Below are 7,500 nucleotides of genomic sequence, written 5' to 3'. Positions count from 1 at the left end.
TCGCTCACTAAGGTTTTTGGCACTCCAAAACGGCTAAAAATTTCATTAAGCGCACTCACAGTGTTTTTTGCTGTTGGATGTCTAAACTTAAATATTTCTGGCCATTTTGAAAAAGAATCTACAATAATCAAGTAAAAATAACCATTTATAGGTCCCTGCATAATCAATATGCAGACGTGACCAGGGTAGGTCCGTCTTTGGCCATGGCGTCGTTTTTACTGGAGGATCTCGAGCTGCTAATTGACATCCTCTGCATGTCTTGACACATTTTTCAACTTCCTTGTCCATACCAGGCCAGTACACATATCCTCTCATAAGGGATTTCATTCTCGAAATGCCCGGATGACCTGTATGAAATTCCTTCAGAATTTTCCTCTGTAACGTTAGTGGAATTACGATCCTCTCACCATACATGAGCATTGTTTGAAAGGCGTTGTTTGATCTACCTTTTTATTTTTTTTTATCCATCCCAATTGATTTTTCATTTTCTTAATGAAAATGTCATTTACTGCCTCTTTTTTTTATTTTTTCGAAAGTTACCGGAAGTTCACGTATCATATTACACATTGAACTTGTACATTCACTTTCGTCTTTAAGCGCAGCAATTACCGTTTCTTCGAAACTTTCGCTTCTTTTAGGGATCAACCGTGATAATGCATCTGCGTGTCCTAACTTTTTTGAGGATACATGTTCCATCTTAAACTGATAGTTTAAGAGGGTTACAGCCCATCGCTGTAATCGATTCGCAGTATGTGTGGGAATGCCTTTCTTTGATCCAAATATGGTAAGTAGGGGTTTATGGTCGGTTTGCAAAATAAAAGATCGTCCATGGAGAAATCGATTGTACTTTGTAATTCCAAATATTATCGACAGCGCCTCTTTTTCAATTTGGCTGTAATTTTTCTCCGCTGCAACCAACGTTCTTGAAGCATGGGCGATAGCTTTTGTCCTACCATCCTCATACTTGTGAAGTAATACAGCGCCAACACCGTAATCACTGGCGTCCGTTGCTAGTATTAGTTCCTTTTCTGGATTGAAATGTGCCAATGCTAAGTCTGACAGTAGACATCTTTTGATATTTTGGAAAGCAGATTCACATTCCTTATTCCAGTTCCATTTAACACCCTTTTTCAGTAACTCGTTAAGAGGAGCTCTTAAATTATGTATGTTAGGGATGTAAATTGCATAGTATTGAACTAATCCCAAAAACGATTTTAATTTTGTCACTGAATCTGGAGCAGGCATCTTTTCAATTGCTTCAGTCCTTTGTGGATCCGGTCTTCGACCCTCTTTGTCGATTATTTGACCTAGATATTTAATTTTTTTTTTTTTTTTTTTTTTTTTTAGGCCATTGAAAATTCCAACCCTGCCAGCATCGTGTCCATAATTTGCTGGAAAATAGCAGGAGCAACCTTTAATCCAAAAGGAAGCCTCTTTAGCTTAAAAATGCCCTTATGAGTATTTATGCCTAAGTATTTGGAGCATTCATCGCTGATCTTAATTTGCAAGTAAGCATCTGAGAGGTCTATCTTAGAAAAAATTTTTCCTCCGTTAAGCTTAGAGAACAGATCTTCTGCGGACGGAAGGGGATAATTATGGTCCAATAGACAGTCATTTAAACCCGTTGAAAAATCTCCACAGACCCTTATTCTGTTATTTTTTTTCTTTACATACACGGTTGGACTTGCCCAATCTGTGTGGTTAACTTTTTCAATGACTTCCAGTTGTTGAAGTCTATCCAACTCTTTTTCGATTGCGTCCATCGCTGAAAAAGGCACATTCCTTTTAGGTTTGAATACTGGAGTGGCATTTTTCTTTAATTCAAATTTTGCCTCTGTCTTAATACAGAGTCCTAGTCCTTCGGCAAAAACATTGGGAAATTCAGTTTTCAAATCCTTCAGGAAGTCTTCCCTTTGGTTTGCTTTTTCTGCAGTTAAAACGTTACAAAACGAATTTATGGGTTTCTCCCATAAATTAAACAGGACAATCCAATCTACCCCAAACAGGCATGTATTCTTTCCTGGTACGACGTACACTTTGGATTTATGAGTCTGGTTAGCGAATGTCACTTTGCATTTTAATTCTCCCTTGAACTCTAATCTTTTGCCGCACACACTTCTTGCCGTCTTTCTGGTTTTCGTTAATTCAGGTCGACCTATCCTTTTCCATATATCTTCATTTATAATACTAATATCTGCACCGCTATCCAGAAGCAATGTAACCAGATGTCCATTTATCCGAACATCAACATATTTCCGTCTTTCGCAGCTTTTTTCTTTATTCATGCGAAGCGTATTTACATTATCGGTCCCTTGTCTTTTCTTCTGGGCACAGTATGTTCCCTTGTGACCTCTGAGACCACATTCATAACATATTTTGTTCCTAAACCAGCAGGTCTTATTGTTGTGTCTTAAACTACCACAACATTTACACTTTAGCTTTGGGTCTTTGTATCCTTTAAGGATCCTGTGTTCTTGGAACCTGGACTTTCTTGTGGTCCCTTGCCTTTTTACTTGCTGCACCTTAAAAATATTTTTCTCTTCAATGCGAGTGTTGTCTTTCTTTATGTTAATCAGACGTTGACACTCTTCAGTGACTTTTTGCAATGTTATGTTAGGATCCGCCTCCATAATTTTTAGGATCCGTGAACGTATATCTTTGTCCCTTGGTGCTGTGAGACCTTGTACAAAGATTAAACATTTAAATTGGTCTGCGGAAATTTCATTCAATTTAAATGATTCGCATAAACAGTTCACAGTGCAAGCATATTCTAGATAGTCTTCAGCTTCTGCCTTCTGAATGTTCAAACATTTGTATCTAGAGTGAAATATGCTATCCCTTTTATCAAATATTTTCGACAAGGTACTAATTGTTTCCTCGAACGAAACCTCCTCCGTTTTTTTTGGTAGAATTAGATTTGCATACTTGGTGTTTTCATCAGTACCCAGTTTTTGTAGTAGCAGGGTAACTTTTTCCTCATCGGTCCAGTCTAAACATCTTTTCGTAAAAATTGTTTCGTATCTTCTGTAGTATGCAGGGAAAGTAACACCAGTATCCGGGGAGTAACGAAATTCCGTTAGTGAATTTGAAATACCCTCGGCAGAAAAATTAGTCTTCTTCCCGGTCGACGTTAGAATTAGCTTTTCTAAATTCTTTTGCTGTGTCGCCATTTGTCGTTGTAGTATGTTTGTTTGTTCTTGTTGTGCCTCTAAAGTTTTTTGTGTTCTTTCTTGTTGTTGTTGCAGCTGTTGCTGTAGCTGTTGTTGTTGAATTTGTTGTTGTTGTTGTTGTTGCGCTAAAAATTGTTGAGTCATTTTTGTCTGTTCCTGGATGCTAAGGGCTAGAGCCTTAGTTAACTCTGCTAATTGTTCCATGTTAGCTTCTAGTACAAAAATGTCTTTTCGAATTCTACACAATAATTCCAAAGAAAAATCGTAAATTTACGTATATCGTAAATTAGTAGCAATATGCAGACACAACACGTTTCAACAAAGTTCATCCATAGTAATTCAACAGGCTTTGTAAAATAATTCTTTTTTTTTTTTTTTTTTTTTTTTTCAACAACGTAAGTTCATACACAAAATATTTCTTACTTCCCACGACAAATAGTTCCAATTATTTATATAAAGGCAATAACAAACAATTAATTTTCCCAAAAAAAAAAAAAAATATATGGCTGCCGTTCCCACGTGGCATAAAATGGTACAATAGTCGTTGTATTTATATTTTTTCTTTCGAAACTCGTAATCCTTTAGTGTAGTTTCGAATTCAACTTGCGACCATTTTTTTTTTTTTTTTTTTTTTTTACTTGTCAAAATAAATATAAATTCCACTTTACCTTGAACATGTTTCTATAATTTCTTGTGAGTTCTTTACGAAGAAAAATCCGTACTTTTCGCTACTTTAGGTAGGAAAATTTTTTAAATTCATTGACGCACGTGGTCAAAAATCCTTGTGTAGTTTGTTTTTTTCGTAAAACAAAAAATCCTTGCATTGTACACAGTCCTTGGTACGGTAATTTATCTCTGTTAAGAGAAAGAACATCCTTTCATCGCCATTGTTATATTCCTAAATACTTAGGAAATAAAGACAAACGTGAGTTACACCGAGTGGTATGTGTAATGGGGTTTATTTATAATACAGAAACGTAAGGCTGCTCGCCTAAGGTAAATAGAAGTACATAGTAACAAGTATGGGGAAGAAAGTCTGATAATCAACACGTAAGACTATCCGTCTTACTGCGACTGCTTGTCTGCCGCTGTCTGCCCAACAGTCCAATATATATATATAGTTTGTAACCGGTGTATAGCCAGTTATGTTCCTTCACAACAGTATATATATATATATGTATATATATATGTATATATATATATATGTAAATATATATATGTATATATATATGTATATATATATGTACATATATATATATATGTATATATATATATATATGTATATATATATGTTCATATATATATATGTATGTATATATATATATGTATGTATATATATATATATATATATGTATATATATATGTATATGTATATATATGTATATATATGTATATATATATGTGTGTATATGTATATATATATGTATATATGTATATATATATGTATATATGTATATATATGTATATATGTATATATATGTATATATGTATATATGTATATATATATGTATATATATATGTATATATATATGTATATATATGTGTATATATGTATATATATATGTGTATATATATGTATATATATATATGTTTGTATATGTATATATATATGCATATATATATGTGTATATATGTATATATATGTATATATATATATGTTTGTATATGTATATATATATGCATATATATATGTGTATATATGTATATATATATGTTTGTATATGTATATATATATGTTTGTATATGCATATATATATATGTATATATATATGTATATATATCTATATATATATCTATGTATATATATATGTATATATATATGTTTGTATATGTATATATATATGTATATATATATGTATGTATATGTATATATATGCATGTATATATATGTATATATATGCATGTATATATATGTATATATATGTATATATATATATGTATATATATATGTATATATATATGTATACATATTATATATATATGTATATATATATGTATATATATGTTTGTATATATAAATGTATATATATATGTATATTTATATATGTATATATATATATATATACATATATGTATGTATATATGTGTGTATATATATATACATATATGTATGTATATAGCAAGTGGAGTTTAGTTTCCTAGAAGTACATCCAATGAAGCAACATGTGTCTACCAAAATAGTGCTCAATGAGTGAACAGAGCAGGTATATTAATTTTATTTATACAAACGCCAATGGCTACATATGTGCATACATGTTTCTGTAATTACCCACGTTGGGGGATTACGTCTTCAGGCCAAGAATTACAGTTTCGTTCCATTTACACAGATGACCGGTTCCTCGTAGCGGCTGTTTGGAGCTGGGGTGAACATTACCTTGGTTTTCTCCAGGCTAATTGTGAGGCCAAAGGCAGTGCACACCCTGGAGAAGCGGTCCATGATGCCCTGCATATCTTCTGCCGTGTGTGCGACGAAGTCTACATCGTCAGCATACAGCAGCTCCCTGACAAGTGAGTGAAATGTTTTCGATCTGGCCCTGAAACGAGTAAGGTTGAATAACTTGCCCGTTGTCCGAAATCGAAAGAGCACTCCCGTTTCACAGTTTCTAAATGCGAACGCGAGTGTTGTTGCGAAATAGATTGAGAACAAGGTTGGAGCTAGAATATCTCCCTGTTTAACCCCGTTGTCGATGGCAATGCCCCCTGAAACTGTGCCGTTTAGCTGGAGACGCGCTTTCATGTTTTCATGCAGTTGTCTGATCATATTTACGAAACCAGGTCGACATCCATGTTTCCCCAATATTATCCACAGGGCAGTTCAGTTTACAGTGTCGAAGGCTTTTTTCAGATCTACAAATACCTGGTATAGAGCTAGCCTTTGTTCTTTGCATTTTTCCTGTATCTGACGGACTGAGAAGATCATGTCCATTGTGCCACGCCCGGGTCTGAACCCACTTTGGGCTTCGGGCAGTACTGAAGGGCAAATATATTCATTTAGTCTGTTTAGTAGGAGTCTGGCAAATACCTTACCGACTACCTCCAACAGACTTATACCCCTGTAGTTCCCACATAGGACTTTTTGTCCTTTTCCCTTATACAGTGGGATTAGTATCGTGTCGATCCAATCTTGGGGTATAGGAGACCCAGACCAGACCTTGGATATCAATCGGTGTACTTCAGCTGTAATTTGATTGCCCCCATATCGGAGAATCTCGACAGGAATGCCGTCCAGCCCTGGCGACTTTCCCGTATTTATCTCGCTAATAGCTTTGCTGATATCATGTTGAGTCGGGTGAGCCAGCATCTTTTGTCTGATTTCCTGCTGTGGCAGATTTCTGATGACTTCCTCATCAATAGTTGAGGGGTTGTCGAACAGATCTCTGAAGTGTTCTGCCCAACGCTGCATGATTTTGTCCGTGCTCCTATTTAGCGACACCCCATCCTTTGATCTGAGGGGCACCATCACTGAGGATTGAGGCCCAAATACCTGTCTGATAAGGTGGTACATAGTTTTTGCATCTTTGCTATCAAACGCCAGTTGCACCTGGTTGGATATATTCTTCCACCATTTATTCTTCATGCTTCGTATGTTGCGTTGTAGCGATGCTTTCGCTTCCTTGAACTCCTGCTTTAGTCTCGGCCGGTCCCTTTTGGGCGCTCCAAGCATTTTCTGGAGTGCGTTATTTTTTTGCTCTATAAGTTCATTGATTATGGCATCATTTTCGTCGAACCAGTCTTGATTCTTTTGTTTCACGACACCTAGTACTTCACAGCTGACACTGTGTACGGTCGACTTAAATTTCTCCCATGAACCATCGTAGTCCGCACTCCCGAGAGCGACTTGTAGTTCTTTCTGCATGGCCTTGGACTTTAGCTTATCTGTGGCTAGTCTTTTGGGTGGCTGCGCACCTTGTGACCGGAATCTCCTCCTAATGTGGAGTTTCAGCTTGGCTCTAACAAGCATGTGATCCGTTCCACAGTCCGCACCCCTCATCACGCGAACCTTGCAGACATCCTGAATGTCTCTTCTTCTGGTGAAAACATAGTCCAGGATATGACCGTGTCCAGAGCGAGGATGAAACCATGTCGCTTTATGGGCGGCCTTTTGCTGTGAGAACGTATTGCATATCACCAGCTCAAATTCAGAGCAAAGCTGTAAGAGGTGAAGTCCATTCCTATTCGTCTTACCCGTACCATATTTTCCCAACGGTGACTAAATCTCATGGTCATTTCCCACTCTAGCATTGAAATCCCCCAGCAGTATTATTTTATCCGCTTTCGGGGTTGAACATAAGGCTGCTCGTAACTCCTGGTAAAATGTAATGGTGTCTTT

The 7,500-nt window shown here is 36.0% G+C and overlaps 1 protein-coding gene across 2 annotated transcripts in view; it reads left to right on the top strand.

Annotated features, from left to right (window-relative positions):
- The window catches only part of LOC145287836 (galactoside alpha-(1,2)-fucosyltransferase 1-like), a 308,705-nt gene that overhangs the window by 125,357 nt on the left and 175,848 nt on the right, over nucleotides 1-7,500 (top strand). The gene's annotated exons all lie outside the window — the stretch shown is intronic.

This window comes from Euprymna scolopes, chromosome 11, assembly GCF_053919585.1.
Source record: "Euprymna scolopes isolate OS-2025 chromosome 11, ASM5391958v1, whole genome shotgun sequence".
Taxonomy (NCBI): domain Eukaryota; kingdom Metazoa; phylum Mollusca; class Cephalopoda; order Sepiida; family Sepiolidae; genus Euprymna; species Euprymna scolopes.
The sequence above is the reverse complement of the archived record's forward strand: the minus strand, read 5'-3'. Positions and strand labels throughout refer to the sequence as shown.